A 16405-nucleotide genomic window follows, 5' to 3' on the forward strand; every position below is an offset into this window, starting at 1 on the left:
TACAGATATTTACTACACTGTAGATTAAAACTGAGATTTAAAAAATTGTAAATTTAAAACATCTGCCTTAGGCCTGGGTGGCTCAGTCCATTGAGCCTCTGCCTTTAGCTCAGGTCATGATCCCAGAGCCCTGGAATCAAGCCCCACATCATCAGCAGGAAGTCTGCTTCTCCCTCTGTCCCCTCCTCCCACCCCCACTCACGCGTGCGTTCTCTCTCTCTCTCTCTCAAAAATAAACAAAAACCTTTTAATAAATAAATAAATAAATAAAAGTTTATTTAAAAAAGAGTGATCAACTCTTGTGTTTTAACTACCCACTAGTGAAGAGAGATTCCTGTGTTCCGATCACCCCCGCTGGGGATGGACACATTATGTGTCGGATGAGATCACAGCGGTTTGTGAGTCACATACAGTCACAGGGTAGGCGGGGGAGGAGGATGCCACTTCAGTGCTCTGAGGCCGCCACCGCTCAGATTTTCCTGTACACAAGTCACCTGGGGTTCGTCTAGAGGCAGATTCTGATCTGGTGGTTCTGGGGCAGGCCGAGATTTTGCATGTCTAAGGAGAGGCAGATGCTGCTGGTCCTGGATCCACACTCTGAATTGTAAGGCTCGAAACCCAGTTCTAACATATATCCTCCCGGGGGGCCATTTCCCTTGATGGTTTACCTCTAATGCCAGAAGAGACTTTAGTGGCTCTTGCATTTAGAGCCCACTATTCAGAAATCACTGTGAATCCCGTCTGCTATGAACTTTGTATCACCAGCATATTGGAAAACACTCCAGAGTTCAAGAGATATATATGGGACAGTTTCCATTTTCTCTTAAAACTGTCTAGAAACTGTTAGGGTAAATTCCCCTCTCCTAATCTGCAGTAACTCTCTTAACAAAATGTCTACAGAGACTATCATTTTTCAGTTGCTTTTATTCACTTTTGAATAAAATTTTCAGTTTCTAAAGCTCTCCGTTTCTATCATGTGTGCCTCAGAGCTGGTCGTCTCTCTACTGGGGCAGTCCAGTGAGGTTTGAAAGGAAAGGGTAAAGGGCAGCTTGGTCATGGCTCCTTGTAATGCCTATGCTAGTGGGCTAGAGCAAAGGGAGACAGGAGAGACCAGAGTCTCCTCACTTGACCTGAGCAAGTTCCTCTCTTTCTGGCTAGCCGTGATGCTAGGCAGGCTCACCCTCTGAGGACTCAGCACAGCGAGGTGTTAAGTACACCACATGCATTGCTGATGGGAGGTGTCGCTCTGAGCAGCTGCCTGATTGCCCCCGCTCCCCTTGGCCACATCCTCCAGTTGGAAGCAAATCCTCTTAACCCTTGAACTGGAGCTGGAGTGGAAATCGTGAGATCCCCTAATTTACCTCCTCAGGACTTTGGATCCAGACAGTATCTGATGTTCCTGCTTCGCCAGAATGGGGAACTCCAGGGAAGGGAGACACTCCAGTGTCTGCACTGGCCCATCGTGTTTTCTGTTTCTTCTATCTGCAAGTCAGATAGTACACTGGCGCTCTCTCTCTCTCTCTCTCTCTCTCTCTCTCTCTCTCTCTGTGGTATATGTGTGTATCACAAAAGAATGAAATGTAAATATTTCCTTGTTGCAAACTTTTCCAGTATTTCCAGGTTAGCCTCTTGGTCTCAGGGCAGGAAAATATAATCTTGCATCCTCTAAAAGAGAAGACAAGTGAAACAAGACAAGTGAAAGAGCTGCTTCTAATGAAAACTATAGTTTCCAAAAATGCTCGTACCTTGCTCCCCACTTTGTCGCTTATATTGAGCAGAAAGGTGGGAGGGATGGTCTGTGTGAGGAATAGTTCTGCAACAATTCACAGTAAGCCTCATGGGAATGGGACAGCCTCATGCGTGATAGGTCCCTGCACGTCAGCTATGAGGAAGTCGGTGCCTTTATCCTCAACATTGGGACTTAAATGCAATTGCAAGACAACTGGAAAGGTCCTAGTTGATGGCCTGTTAGGTATGTCTATGTACTGCATCAGGTCTGATCGATCATCAGTCAAATGTGGATTCACGACCATTTTTTTGTTTATCAAAACCGCATCAAGCAGCACTTGGGCAGATGAATGGTTTCTATTTTTTTTTTTTTTCTTTCTCAGCTGTTCTGGTGCTGTGTACACCAGAATCAGGCCAAGGGAGTGTCGTTTTTCTAATTTGCTAACACCTGCTGTGTCTTGAGAATGTGTGATACAACCATAGGGAGAAACAGACACGTTTAAAAAGGTATGGTGTGTCTGTGACATTTGCTCTTATTTTACACGTTTGTGTTCACAGAGGCAGAGCCCCATAATTTGCAACTACCCCCCACCTCTGTTCTGAATAAGATGATGACTGTAGAGGTTGTGCTTGCCTCAGCTGGGGGCAGTGTTCCCTAATTGAAGGTCAGAAACCAGGCAGAAAGTTTACACTCCTCTTTTGCATCCATTGGAATTCAAGCTTATAATCAGATTTTTTTTCTTTCTCTACTATGTAGTTTGTTAAGGCTCTCAGGAGATTTCAAACATGAAAGTGACCCATCAGTCAATTAGGTGAAAAGTAGCTTATTTTTTTTTAACGTAACCACTTCATATGAATCCCTTCAATTGATGCGCTTTTGAATAAAATTGTCAGAAATAGCCCATTCCACCTGCTTAATTATGAACCAGAGTGATCATCAGAGAGCATGGTCGCCTCGAGGGCTGAGCTCCTTCTATGCCTTCATCCACCAATTTTCTGGATCAGTGGTCTTTAAACATTTTGACTCAGGCATACCCCTGAAAGAGTTTTGAAATACTGGGTACTATTTCAAACATTTTACTTTTTTAAAATTGGAAATAATTGTAGATTCACATGTAAGAAGTAATACAGAGAGGTCTTTTAACACCTTTTGCCCAGGTTCCCTCAGTGGTAACATCTTAACAAAACTATAGTACAATATTGCAACCAAGATTTTGACACTAATATAGCAAGATACAGAACCTATCACCACAAAGATCCATCATGTTTCCTTTTTATAAGGATACCTACCTCCCTCTCAACCCTGTTCCCTCCTTAGTCCTTGGCAACCACTAATCTCTTCTCCATGTCTGTAAATTTGTCACCTCAAGAATATTATATAAATGGAATCATTTGCTGTATAACAATTGCACATTGGCTTTTTTCACTTAGCATAATTCTCTGAAGACTCATCCAGATTGTTCTATGTCAACAGTTTGACTATTTACCCTTTGAGAAATATGTAGGCTATTTCTTGGTTTTGGCTATTATAAATAAAGTTCCTGAAAGCATGGTGTCCAGGTTTTTGTGTGAAGAGAAGACTTCATTTCTCTGGGATAAATGCCCAGGAGTGCAATTCAAATGTTTAGTTTTTTAAGCAATTGCCAGACTGCTTTTCAGATTGGCAACAACATGTTACATTCTCATCACAATGCGTAGAGTGATTCAGTTTCCCTTCATCCTCACCATAATTCAGTATGTTCACTTTAGAAAAAAAAAAAAAAATTAGTGGTGCCTGGGTGACTCAGTCAGATAAGCATCCAACTCTTGATTTCAGCTCAGGTCATGATCTCAGGGTTGTGACCTTGAGCCCCACATCAGGCTCCGTGCTGGGTGTGGAGCCTGCTTAAGATTCTTTCTCTCTCCCCCACCCTCTGTGCCTCCCCTGTCTCCCTGTCTTTAAAAAATTTTTAAAAATAATAAATAAATAAATAACCATTCTGGTAGGTATGTAGTGGTATCTCACAGTGGTTTTATTTTGTATTTTCATAATGGCTAATGATGCTGAACATCTTTTCATGTTCTTATTTGCTAGCTGTAGGTCCTCTTGGTTGAAATGTCTCTTCATGTCTTTGGCCTATTTCTAATTGAATTGTTTGTTTTTACTGTTGAGTTTTGAGACATCTTTGTATATTCCAGATATTAATCCTCTGTTGGATATATATTTTTCAATATTTTCTGTCACTCTCTAGGTTCTCTTTTAATCCTCTTAACAGAGCCTTTTGCAGAACAGAAGTTTTTATTTTTATTTGTTTTAAACATTTGATTTGTGTGTTTCAGAGAGAGAGTGTGAACAGAGAGAAGGGCAAAGGGAGAGAGAGAGGGAGAGAGGGAGAGAGAGAAAGAGAGAGAGAAGCAGACTCCCTGGTAAGTGCAGAGCCCCACGTGGGGCTCCATCTCACTATCTCACAAGCCATGAGATCATGATCTGAGCCAAAACCAACCACAAAATGAACCACTCAACTGACTGAGCCACCCAGGCTCACCAGAACAAAAGTTTTTAATTTGATGAATTCTAATTTAACTTTTTTTTTTGTTTTACAAATTATTTTTCTGGTGTCAAGTCTAGTAACTTTACCTAACCCTAGATCCTAAAGGTTTCCCCTATTTGTTCCAAAAATTTCATATTTTTCCATTTTCTGTTTACGTTATGATCCATTTGATATTAATTTTTTTGTGTAAGGTGTGAGATAGGTCAAAGTTCACTTTTTGCCTGGATATTAAGTTGCTTCATCACCATTTGCTGAAAAAGCAACACTTCCTGTTGAATTGCTTTTCTACATTTGTCAAAAATCATATGGGCATATTTGTATATATTATGTCAAGATTCTCTGGTAAGTTCCACTGATATATGCTTCTATGTCACCACCAATATCACACGATCTTAAATGCTGTAACTATAAAATAAGTTGTGACATTGAGTAAATGGATTCTTCCCACTTTGTTCTTCTTTTTCAAAATTATCTTAGGCTTTTAGTTCTCTTGTCTTCTCATATACATTTCAGAATAAACTTATCTGTATTTACAAGAAATTTTGATAGAATTTTTATAGGAATTATATTGCCACTATGTTGGGGAGAATTGACATTTTTATTATGCTGAATCTTACAACCCGTGAACACAGTATGTCTCTCTATTGGATCATTAAATTTTTTTCATCAACATTGTATAGTTTTCAGCATACAAATTTTGCATCTGTGTTGATAGTTTTACATCAAAGTATTTTTGTAAATGATTATATATGGAATATTTTAATTTTAGTCTCAAATGTTTATTACTAGTATAAGAAATAGAATTGTGTTTTGTATATTATATCCTACAACTTTGCTGAACTCACTTATCAAAAAATTCTAATAGTTTTTGGTAGATACTTTAAGATTTTATACATAGACTGTCATTCCATCTGCAAACACATGCTTGTTTCTTTTTTTTCCAATCTGTATACCTTTCATTTCCTTTTCTTGTTTAATGCACTGGCTAGAACTTCTAGCACTATATTAAATGAGAGTGATAAGAATAGACATCCTTGCTCCACATTCTCATGAGAAAAGCATTCAGTCTTTCAATGTTAAGTATAATATTTGCTGTAAGTTTTTTCCTTTTTTTTTTTCTCTAGATACTTTATCAGATTGAGGGTGTTCCCCTCTCATTTTTCTGAGAGTTTTTATCAAGAACGGGTGTTGAGTTTTGTTAATTGCTTTTTCTGCATCAACTGATATAATCATCTGATTTTTCTTCTTTAGCTTGTTATTATGATAGATTATATTGATTGATTTTTAGAAATTAAATCACCCTGTATCCCTAGAATAGATTCTACTTGGTTATAGTATATTCTTTATATATGTGTATTATATATTGCTGAACTTATATAAGCATTTTGTATATAAATATATATAGTTGAACTGCATTCACTTTTTCATTAAGGACTTTTGAATGTATTTGTAATGGATAATAGTGTGTAGTTTTCTTCAACTTCCTTGTCTTCTCAGTATCAGAATAATATTAGTCTTATAAAATGACTTGGAAAGTGTTCCCTTCTCTTCTGTTTTCTGGGCAAGATTGTTGGCTTTACTTTTTCTTCAAATGTTTGGTGGAATTCTCCTGGAAAACAACCTGGGACAAGAGATTTCCCTTTCATCCATTAGCTTTAAGAGTATGCTGTTTAGTTTCTAAATGTTTGAAGATTTTCCTGTTACCACTCTGTAACTGATTTTTATTTTGATTCCACAGAAGTCAGAGACATATTCTGTATAATTCCAGTTCTTTTACATTTACCTTTGAAAGTTTTTTTTTTTTTTTTTTGGTTGGGGGGGCTAGAATATGATCTATCTTGGTATATGTTCTGTGCATACTTGAAAAGAATGTGTATTCTGCTGTTACTGGGTGGAGTGTTCTGGAAAGCTTGATTTGATCCTTCTGATTGCTGGTATTGTTTAGTTCTCCATATTCCTGCTTACTTTTTGTTTAGTTGTTCTGTCAGTTGTTGAGAAAAGAGTATTGACATCTCCAGAAATAATTGTGGATTTGTCCACTTCTTTCATTTCTGTCAGTTCACATATTTTGTGTCTCTGATTTTTAATACATACACATTTAGGATTCCTATATATTTCTGGTAGATTAACTATTATATATAATGTTTCTGTCTCTGTTTTTGGTACATTTTTTTTCTCTGAAGTCTATTTAATATTAATATAGTTACTTTTGCTTTTATACACACACACATACACACACATATTACTTCAAAACTGCCTATATTGTCACATTTGAAGTGAGTTTCTCATAGACAGAAAATAGTTGGAAAGTATTTTCTTAAAATACTTTCTGCCTTTTAATTGGTGTATTTAGGACATTTACATTTAATATAATTATTGGTTTACTAAAACTTAAGTCTGCATTGTTTTCTGTTTGTTTCCTCTGATTTTTATTTCTGTTTTCTTTTGTGTGTTAATTGAACATTTTATAAAATTCCATTTTTATTGGGCACCTGCATGGCTCAGTCAGCTAAGTATCTGCCTTCAGCTTAGATCATGATCTTGGGGTCCTGGGATCAAGTCCTACAACAGGCTTCCTGCTCAGTTGGGAGTCTGCTTCTCTCTCTGCTCCTCTTCCCCACTCATGTGCACGTGTGTTTGTCTCTCTCCCTCTCACACAAAAATAAATAAGTAAAATCTTTTTTAAAAATTCTGTTTTTATTTATAATATATTTCTTTCTGTGACATTTTTCATAATTAACCTAAGCATTACATTATTTACATATAAAGTACTATATGATGTCTACTAATAATGCTATTTTACAGTTGGAATGAATTGTAGAAACCTTACCTCTCTTTTTGTCCATTAACTGCCACATTGTTGTAATTACCTTCAATATTTTCTATACATACATTTGGAACTACATCAGACAGTATTATGTTTGCTTCAATTATTCAAATGTAATTTAGAATACCCAAGAGGAGAAAGAAAGACTATAGTATTTACCTATATTTTTGCTTACTATGTTCTTCCTTCCTAACAACCCAAGATCTTTAACCCTTCTTTTAGGGTAGGTTAATTGATGGTAAACTCTCTTGCTTTGCCTCCAACTGAACATGTTTTGATTGCTTCTTCATTGTTCAAGAATATTCTCCCTGGATGTAAGGTTCTATTGACAGTTGTTTTTTTGTTTGCGTTTTGTTTTTGGTTTTGTGCTTGAAACAACGTGACACTTACTTATGGTTTCCATGGTTTCTGATGAGAAATGTACTGTTGACCATATAGTTCATGGATTAGAAGAACAAACATTGTTAAAATGTCTATACTACCAAAGCAATCTATACATCTAATGCAAGCACTATCAAAATACCACCAGCATTTTTCACAGATCTAGAACAAACAATCCTGAAATTTGTATGGAATCACAAAAGACCTCAAATAGCAAAAGCAATGGACAGAAGACATGAATAAGTAATTTTCCAATGAAGACATCTAAAGGGGGCTAATAGACTTGAAAAGATGCTCAACATCACTCATCATTGGGGAAATATAAATCAAAACTACAATGAGATACCACCTCACACCTGTCAGAATAGCTAAAATTAACAACACAAGAAACAATAGGTGTTAGTGAAGATGAGAAGAAAAGGGAACCCTCTTGCACTGCTGATGGGAATGCAAACTCCAGAGTAGTGCAGCTATTCTGGAGAAGAGTATGAGTTTCCTCAAAAAGTGTTAGATAGATAGAGATAGATAGATAGGTAGATAGACAGACAGACTTAGTCAGTTACATCCCTAAAAGTCCTGAGCCCCTGTTAATTTTTTTCTCTTTTTTCCTCTATTGTTCAAATTGGCTAATCCCCCACTTTTTTCTATCTTCTAGTTTACAGATTCTCTCTTCTCTCCCCTCCCCCATTCTGCTATTAAGCCCATCCACTGAGCATTTCATCTTGGTTATTGTATTTTTTTGTTCTAAAATTTGCATTTGACTCTTTATTTTCTCTCTTCTTTCTTTTTCTTTTCTTTTTTTTCCTTTTTTCTTTTTTTGCTGTGACTACTTTTTTGATAAGGCTCTCTGTCTTTCCATTTGTTTCAAGCATGCTTATAATTGCTTTTTGAAGAGTTTTTATCATGGCTGTTTCAAGAACTTAGTCAAATAATTCTGATGTTTCTCTCATCTCATTGTTGCCATCTGTTGATTGTCTTTTTTGATCAGTTTGAGATGTCCCACGTTCTTGATATGATGAATGATTTTCTATTGAAACTTAACCATTCATTTTTTATTATTATACTATGACACTCTGCATCTTGTTTAAATTCTCTGTTTTAGCTGGCTTTTTCTGATACCACTCCAGGAAGAGAAATGGGAATTCCAGTTGTTATTGCCAGGTGGAAGTAGAAATCCAGGTTTCTTTCCCATTTAGCCTCTGTTGATACCTCAGTGCGGGCGAGATCTCAGTACTTCTAGGCAGGCTTGATAATTCTGACTCTCCATGCAGTCTGCACTGACAATTTAATGGGGATGACATCATTACCAATACGTGATAGGTAAAGACCTGAATCTCCATAGGCCTCATCTGATACCACCTCTGGAGAGAGGATGAGAGGTGCTTGATTATTGCCAGGGAGAGTGGTAGTCCAAACTCCTCACTAAGACCATTGGCAGGGGGTGGTTTGCAGGTCTTGCTACTATGTGGATTAAAGTCCTAGCTCCCTCTGTGACCTTCTCTGATATTCTGGGATGGGTGTTGGGGCATCTCATTACAGCTTTATGGAGGAATAGGTCTCAATTCCCCCTTACCTTTGCTGGCCTAGGCAGACACGTGAGGGTTGAGTTTAAGTTTTGTCTGTTTGGTTGTTTTTTTTTTGTTTTGTTTTGTTTTTTTTTTTAATAGTGTTTTCCCGGAGTACAGTGGGTTTTGTCTAAAATTCTCCATGTTACAAGGCTTCCCATTTTCTGATCTTCTGGCTAGAAAACAGGCTTTGGTTAGGACTTTCATTTTTGTGCCATTGGTGTTTCTCAATTGCCAGTTTCTTCTGATCCAAGTCTGAAACATGAGACATAAAGAAAACCCAGGGAAATTACCACTGTATTTCTTCTGGTCTTATAGTCACTAGCCAATGTGTTTCCTTTCCACCATTCAGAGTATTCTGTCATATACTTTATATATAACATTCACAGATTTGAGTAGTACTTAGCAGGAGCAATAGTGAAAAGGACGTGTGGCGTAACGTCCTAGAAGCAGAAGTGTGTTTTATGTTTTTAAGTAAGTACCTAAGCATTTTAATCAAAGTTTATTTATAACTTTTCTTATTATTAGAAGCTTGAAAACATGAAATATGTTAAAGAGTGAAATAAAAGGGATTGTTGGAATAAGTATTTAATGTTATTACTTGACCAATAGGTTTTTAATTTCATTTTTGACATAATCTACCAAATCTAAAAGGAATAATGAACTTTTTTATCCATAAGTTTCATCCAGTGTGATTAAATATATGAATATATATGGGGGTCCTGCAAATGCTCATTATATTTAAGAAGATATCCATCATTGTAATTGTTTTGGCATTTTTACCAGGATACTAAATACCCCTTTGTGATCTCAAGCTACATGCTACAAAGAAGGCAGAAAAAGAAAGGAATGTATCTTGATTCATTATTAATGAAGCTTCAGAGACTTCCTGAAAAATAGTATTTAGGTTTATCCCTTTGGTACCTGCAGGTATTTCTATTCTCAGGGCAAAACAATAGTGATAGGTTGGTTCAAAGGTATGTGTTCTTTGTAACTGAAGAGGAAATATTATGAAGAGATGCATTCTACATTCTTGGGCTAATCAATTTGCAAAAGGGTAAAAATGGACAATGAGAATGTGGAATTCAATTTCCTTACAATTATTCTTGACTGTGGACCTTAGGGGTATACATATCCATGTTTGAAGATCATTGTTCTGAACAAAGTTTGCTTAAGCAAAACATCTGCTTTTCTAGACTTTCAGCCTAGAAAGTAATGAAAGGCAGATCTCTTTCATTGACCATATTTAGAATTTGTCTTGAGTGGTAATTGGGAATTAATCCTAATACAGGAAATTTGTCTTATAATTTCATTTATGTATACAACTTAAATTGTATATCCATCTAGTAGATTTTTAAAAATGCCTGGAAAGAAGATAGCTAATAAGTGACTGTAACCGAAATTTGGAGCAGAATCTTAGGAAAGTTGTGCTTTGATAACACTGATGGAGATGAATGAGGGGTCTGTGGCTGTTTGTGAGGAAACTGTGTATGTAATCAGTGTGCATTTACGTGTTCATAGTGCCAAAACACTCTTGCCCATTTTTTATTCTTAGTAAATATGCCTGGTACACTGCTTCCAGTGTACCCCCAATGAAACAAAATCAGTGCCGGGCAGAGAAACAGGGAATTGACATATGTGTGTGTTTATCCCATCCTGGATGGACATCAGAGAGGTATAGTCAGGAAGGTACCATAATCCTTTCAAGCTGCTGTTTAACAGAATGACATTGACTGTTGGCTTATAAGTAACAGATCCTTTGATCTCACAGTTCTGGGGGCTAGGAAATCCGAGATCAAGGTGCCAGAAGTTTCTGTGTCTATTGAGAACTCACTTCCTGGTTCATAGACAGCCATCATTTTGCTGTATCCTCACATGGTGGAAAGGGGCAAGGATTCTCAGTGGGCCTCTTTTATGAGTATGAATCCCATTCAGAAGGACCTCACTCTGAAGACCTAGTTTTCTTCTAAAACCCCCACCTCCAGATACCTTCACTTTGGGGATTAGGTTTCAACATAGGAATTTTGAGGGTTGCAGATGAAAGGGGTGTGGCTTGATGTTGTATGAGAGGAAGGGGACAGAAGTGATGTCCTCTGCTCTCCTCTCCTATGTTACCCCTCACTTCTCAAGAAAGAAAAGTCAAGGCTATGAAATGAACAAAAAGTCTCTTACTATATGTAGGAATAAGACTTTTATCAAACCAATAGCTTAAAACAGGTGCCAGGCATTGAGGTTCCTTTATGCAGGACAGTTTGAAAGGAAGAAATCATCCATGAAAATTGAATAAACCAACTCAGTTCCTGACCTGACCTCCAGAATCATATAACTTTACTCTTGGAGTAATGTTCTTCCATCAGATGAATGGACACAGCCTTGTCCCAGTGTTTTGTCTCTGGCCTTGACCTCCTCCACCCCTCCTTCTAATCATCTTCCTCTTATCCTCACTGTTACCCCTTAATAACTATCACAGTTTTGCAAACATGAGCTTGGTGGAGGTGGGGTGAGTTGTTTCTAGGCTGTAGGACACATTCTTTTATCTCCTTAAGAGTGATCTGCAACTTTAGTTGCACATTTAAATTCCTTGGGCAAATTTATAAATTCCCAAAGCATGGGCCCTTCTTCATACCAATTAAAGCAGATTCTCTATGGAGAGGGCCAGGTATGTACAGTTTTTATACCTTCTTAGGTGGTTTGCATTTACAGTGGGTGAGAACTGATGAACTAGAACATATCCAATCTAGATAACCCCACAAACCAAATCTTCTCCCTTTACAGAGAGAATTCTGTGACTCCCCACCACAAAGATGTATCACATAGACTCAGGAGAGGGGTGCCTCTGCCCTAAGCCATGTGATTTAGAGGTCCCTGCTCTGGCCCTCCTCTAGCTATGCTCTTCTTCATGGGTTGAAGAATCCATGTGCTCAGGAGATGTGATTTTGGGGGGCCCATGCCCTCCATTCTATACCACACTCTAGGTACCAAAGCCATTGAGTTGATTGTCCAATAATTCTGAGCCTCTTTCTGGGGTCTGTAGGGCTTCTTGCCTGGGGCAGACAAACAGCAGTGCTGTGTCCCTCCACGGCTGCCCAAAATGTGCTCCCATGTAGGGAAGAACACGTACATGGCTTTGGACATTGGGGCTAGGTGTCCATAGTCATGAGTACACAACCCTTTACAATGGGCTATGCTCTGAAGCTGGGAGTAGGAAAGAAGGGGAGGCAGGCCTTGAGGTGGTGGGTAGTGAATGGGGTCAAGGCTGACTCTCTAGGTGCTGCCAAATATGACAGTTTGAGAGGCTGGGGAAATCCAAATCAGAGCCTGGCCTTCCCAGTTGTTACAGAGCTATGCTTGATAAGAAAGGAGGACGGAAGAGGCCTTATTTAAGTTTGTTTGCTTGATTTATAGCATTTAATACTTTAAAATATGGTATTTGTGTTTCCACATTCACTCTTTGCAGGGCTCTGAAAACCTGAGGGTCTGGCGTATAACTGCTCCTACCCTGTTCTATTTCTTGGGCCTATATTCTATGGCCAGAAGTTGCCGGCCTGAAAAATGCTTTGTGACCCTTTGATACCTCTCTCCCATCATTCACAGGATCCCTGCTCAGCTGACATTTAGCCCCTTGATTCTTCTCTCTAGCTTCCTGCCAGCCTGATTGTAGTGCTTTCTTCTCTTGCATGGGCTCATATATGGTGGTCTACTAAGTACCAAATACATGGGATTTGGTGACAGAGATGATTTCTGGTGCTGGCTCTGCCCCTTGCCACTGATGTGACTTTAGGTGACATTCTTGACCTTTCCAAACTCTGGGTTCTTTGTAAATCAGAGTTAGCAATACCCACCTGGCTCAGGGGTGGAAAGGATTAAATGAGGAAACACGGAAACATGTGATGGCTCCTAGCACCATGCCCAGAGGCAGCAAGAATTCAGTAAATAATTACCTCCCTTTCTCAAGGCCAATTCATTTAAAAATAACAGTTCTCCTTTACCTCCTTTATTCACATGTTCTGGACTAAGTAACAGAATTATTGCCATTTCTCTTCTTGTGATTCATTTTCCAAGTCAGTTCTGCCTCCGTGTGTGGATGTGTGTGTGCGCGTCTGTGTGTGCATGTGTGTGTGTACTATGTTCTTCATATATCAGAGTGACCACTAACCTGCCATCAGAAGTCTGAGCACTTGATTTTTTAATGAAGAATGGGGTGTGTTCATATTTCTCCCTCTGCCGGTATCTTCCCCTCCCCCACCAACACACACAACTACCACCATATGTAGTTTTTCTGCAGTGAGAGTGGTAGAAGTGGTACGTGGATGGAGCTTGGTCATTGGACTGGGTATTTTCAGCTGGTGGCACTCAGTACATGCTGGTAAATTGAGGCAAGATCGACTCCAGTCTACTGATGTTAGCCAAGCCCTATCATAACCTACATTTAGTGCGTCACAACAACGAAGCCGAAATCCCCTTTTTCAGTACTTTTCTGCATGTATTGGGCCACATGTTGTAAGTGTTTAGTAATTGCTTGTCAAATGAAAATTAAGTAAATGATAAATAATGCAAATAGGAGTTGCAGCCCATTTTACATTCAGTAATAGCTGAGCTGTTACTGTCTTTGTTGAGTATTCGAAGAAAACTATAAGAATACATGAAATGAATGAACCAGGAATAAGTGGTGAAAAAAATGTGTCCTGAGTGGGTAGGATGCTACACTGAGGTGACTTCCGTATTTAACTGTTGTGTGCATGACGGAATTTAACCTTCTCATCCGTCAGTTTCCCCATCTATAAAATGGGTCCATGGTATCGGCTCAAGTGGGAAAATGTTTAATAAAACTAGGTGCTCTGCCCAAGTGCTGTGAATTCTTGGGGGTTGCTCTCAATATAAGATATTGATTATCAGAACACTTGGCTGTGCATATACTAGTTCTTAAAAAGGAGAGATATTACTACTACTACTACTACTACTACTAACATCATCATCATTTGAAATTCTCCTTTGTCATCCAACACTTGTGTTTGTCTTTGGCCAGGGCTTATTAATTCTGTGCATATATATGGATGGAATAATACTGGCTTTAAATGAGGGCAAGGGGCCATTTCAGTTCAGACACTGTAGTGCTTAATGGGAAACCAGGTCCTAAGGCCCATGCAGTGACTGGAAGTTGCCTTACAGCCCTGACAAAAAACGAGGCTGCTAATGTTCTGGCTTAGGCATGGACACACTTTATCACCACCAAGCCCCGTGAACCTCCAATAAAGCAGAATGGAACTGTCAGGCCATGGCTTAGAATTGGAAATGGAGAGCAAGTTCATGTAAAAGTTAAGCATTAGTGGAATGCTTTTTGGACAATGTGAATTAGGATACATGTAAAGAAACCCCTAAATATGTGACAAGGAAGAGCTTAGTGAGCGGTCTCGGGTAACAGGGGTGAGATACCTTCCTGCGTGTGCCTTCCATTTATGAATCTAGCTGCTGCTGCTCTTGTTGCTGTTTCCTAGCTGTGGGAACAGGGAGAGTCCGGGGCAGGTGCCGTGTATAAGAACATAACCTTGAAATTCTACACATCACCTTCACTCATATTCCATTGCCCCAAACTTGATCACATGGCCACAAATGCAGAGGATGCTCTGAAGTACAGTCTCCAGCTAGGAGGCCATATGCCCAGGTAAAATTCATAAAACGGAAGAAGGAGATATGGTCAGTAGGAGGCAGTTCAGCGTCTTTGCCAGAGGAGATCAATGGTAGGAAGCAGATGTGTTCAATCTTACTATTTTTTTTTATGTGTGCATATTCTAATAGAACACTTTGGTTACAAATAAAGAGGGAAAGAAAAAAGGAGGTGTCATTGTGATGAGCACTGGGTGATGTATGAGATTGTTAAATCACTATATTGTACACCTGAAATTAATTTAATACTATATGTTAACTAACTGGAATTAAAATAAAAACTTACAAAAACATGAGGTATTATCAGAGTACCTGCAAAGCAGCGAGGGAGAAACCATAGAAGTTGACAGGCAGGCATGTTTGGATTGGACCTTGCAAAGATGATGGTGGGAGGTGCTTCCCACCCACTCAAGGGACCCCTGTGGTTGGAGTTGGGAAATCTTTCACTTCTTGTACTGAAGTGACTTGGCTGCCTCTGTATGTGTGTTCATTGAGCCCTACCAATAACTGGATTTCTCTGCTTATTCCTTTTAATTTACACTTGTAGATGAACTGCCTTGGGCCTTGACCTTACTTTTAACAGCACTGTAGTTTCTTCCTCCATGGTTAACTAGAAAATTCTTTTGTTGCTTTGAGTCAGGTCACAGGGGTTCTGGGTCACTGCCCAAACTGCGGGGTTAGTCCTTTCAGCTGGCGGTGCTATGGAAAAGGTAGTTTTAGGAAAAGGAGGAAGTGGGAGGAATAGCACCCTCTCTAATACATTAACTCCTGCCTACTCAAAGTGCTATTCAAAGACCGATGCATCAGGGTCACCTGGGAAGTTGTTAGAGATGCAGAAGCCCAGGCTACCCCTCAGACCCACTGTATTAGTTTCCTAGGGCTGCCTCAGCCAAGTACCATGAACCAGGTGACGTCACTACCATAACATGCCGTCTCGCAGTGCTAGACGCTTGAAGTTTGAGGTCACGGTGTTGGCCGTGTTGGTTTCTTCTGCTCTCTGTGAGGGAGAGTCTGTCGTACGCCTTTCTCCTTGCTTCCAGTGCTTTGCCAGCCATCTTGGGCATTCCAGATGTGTCATCCAGATCCCGCCTTCATAGTCACATGACATTGCATTCTCCCTGTGTGCAGGTGTGTTTTCTTATGGCATTCTTTTTATAAGGACACCAGTCATACTGGATTGGGTCCCACCCCACTCCAGTATGACTTCATTGTAACACAACTAATTACGTCGACAATGACCCTATTTCCAGATAAGGTCGCAGTCTGAAGTACTAGGAGTTAATACTGCAACATATGAATGTGGGGGGGGTGGGGGCACACTTCAGCCCACAACAACCACCGAATCAGAATCCGTACTTGCAAAGATAGGTAGATTGTAAGCTTATTAAATTTAAGAAGAAACACCCTAAAGTTCTTCAGAAACTGACATGATAACAACATGCTTCCTGCAACCCTAAATGTGTGATAGAAAACACTGTCAACTCGGATCCCTGGATTTTGGCTCTGACTTAGAGACTTTGAGTGCTCAGCCTTGCAGCAGGCCCCTGTTCGGCACTCAGTAAATACTTAATGAGTTAAAGAAAAAACTTGCCCAGTGGCCTTTCACATCTTAAAATAGAGATACCTACTTCATGGGAGTATTGTAAAGGTTGTATTGTTTATTAGATATATTTTATAAAGTAGAAAGTGTGACTGTATCTGTCAGGGTC

General features: G+C 39.2%; 1 protein-coding gene across 4 annotated transcripts in view; it reads left to right on the plus strand.

Moving 5' to 3' along the window:
* CTNNA2 (catenin alpha 2) overlaps window positions 1-16405 on the plus strand; it is a gene marked incomplete at its 5' end in the record, with an annotated part of 988253 nt that overhangs the window by 483818 nt on the left and 488030 nt on the right. The window lies entirely within an intron of this gene.

The sequence above is a fragment of the Martes martes genome (assembly GCF_963455335.1).
Source record: "Martes martes genome assembly, chromosome: 9".
In the NCBI taxonomy this organism is placed as follows: domain Eukaryota; kingdom Metazoa; phylum Chordata; class Mammalia; order Carnivora; family Mustelidae; genus Martes; species Martes martes.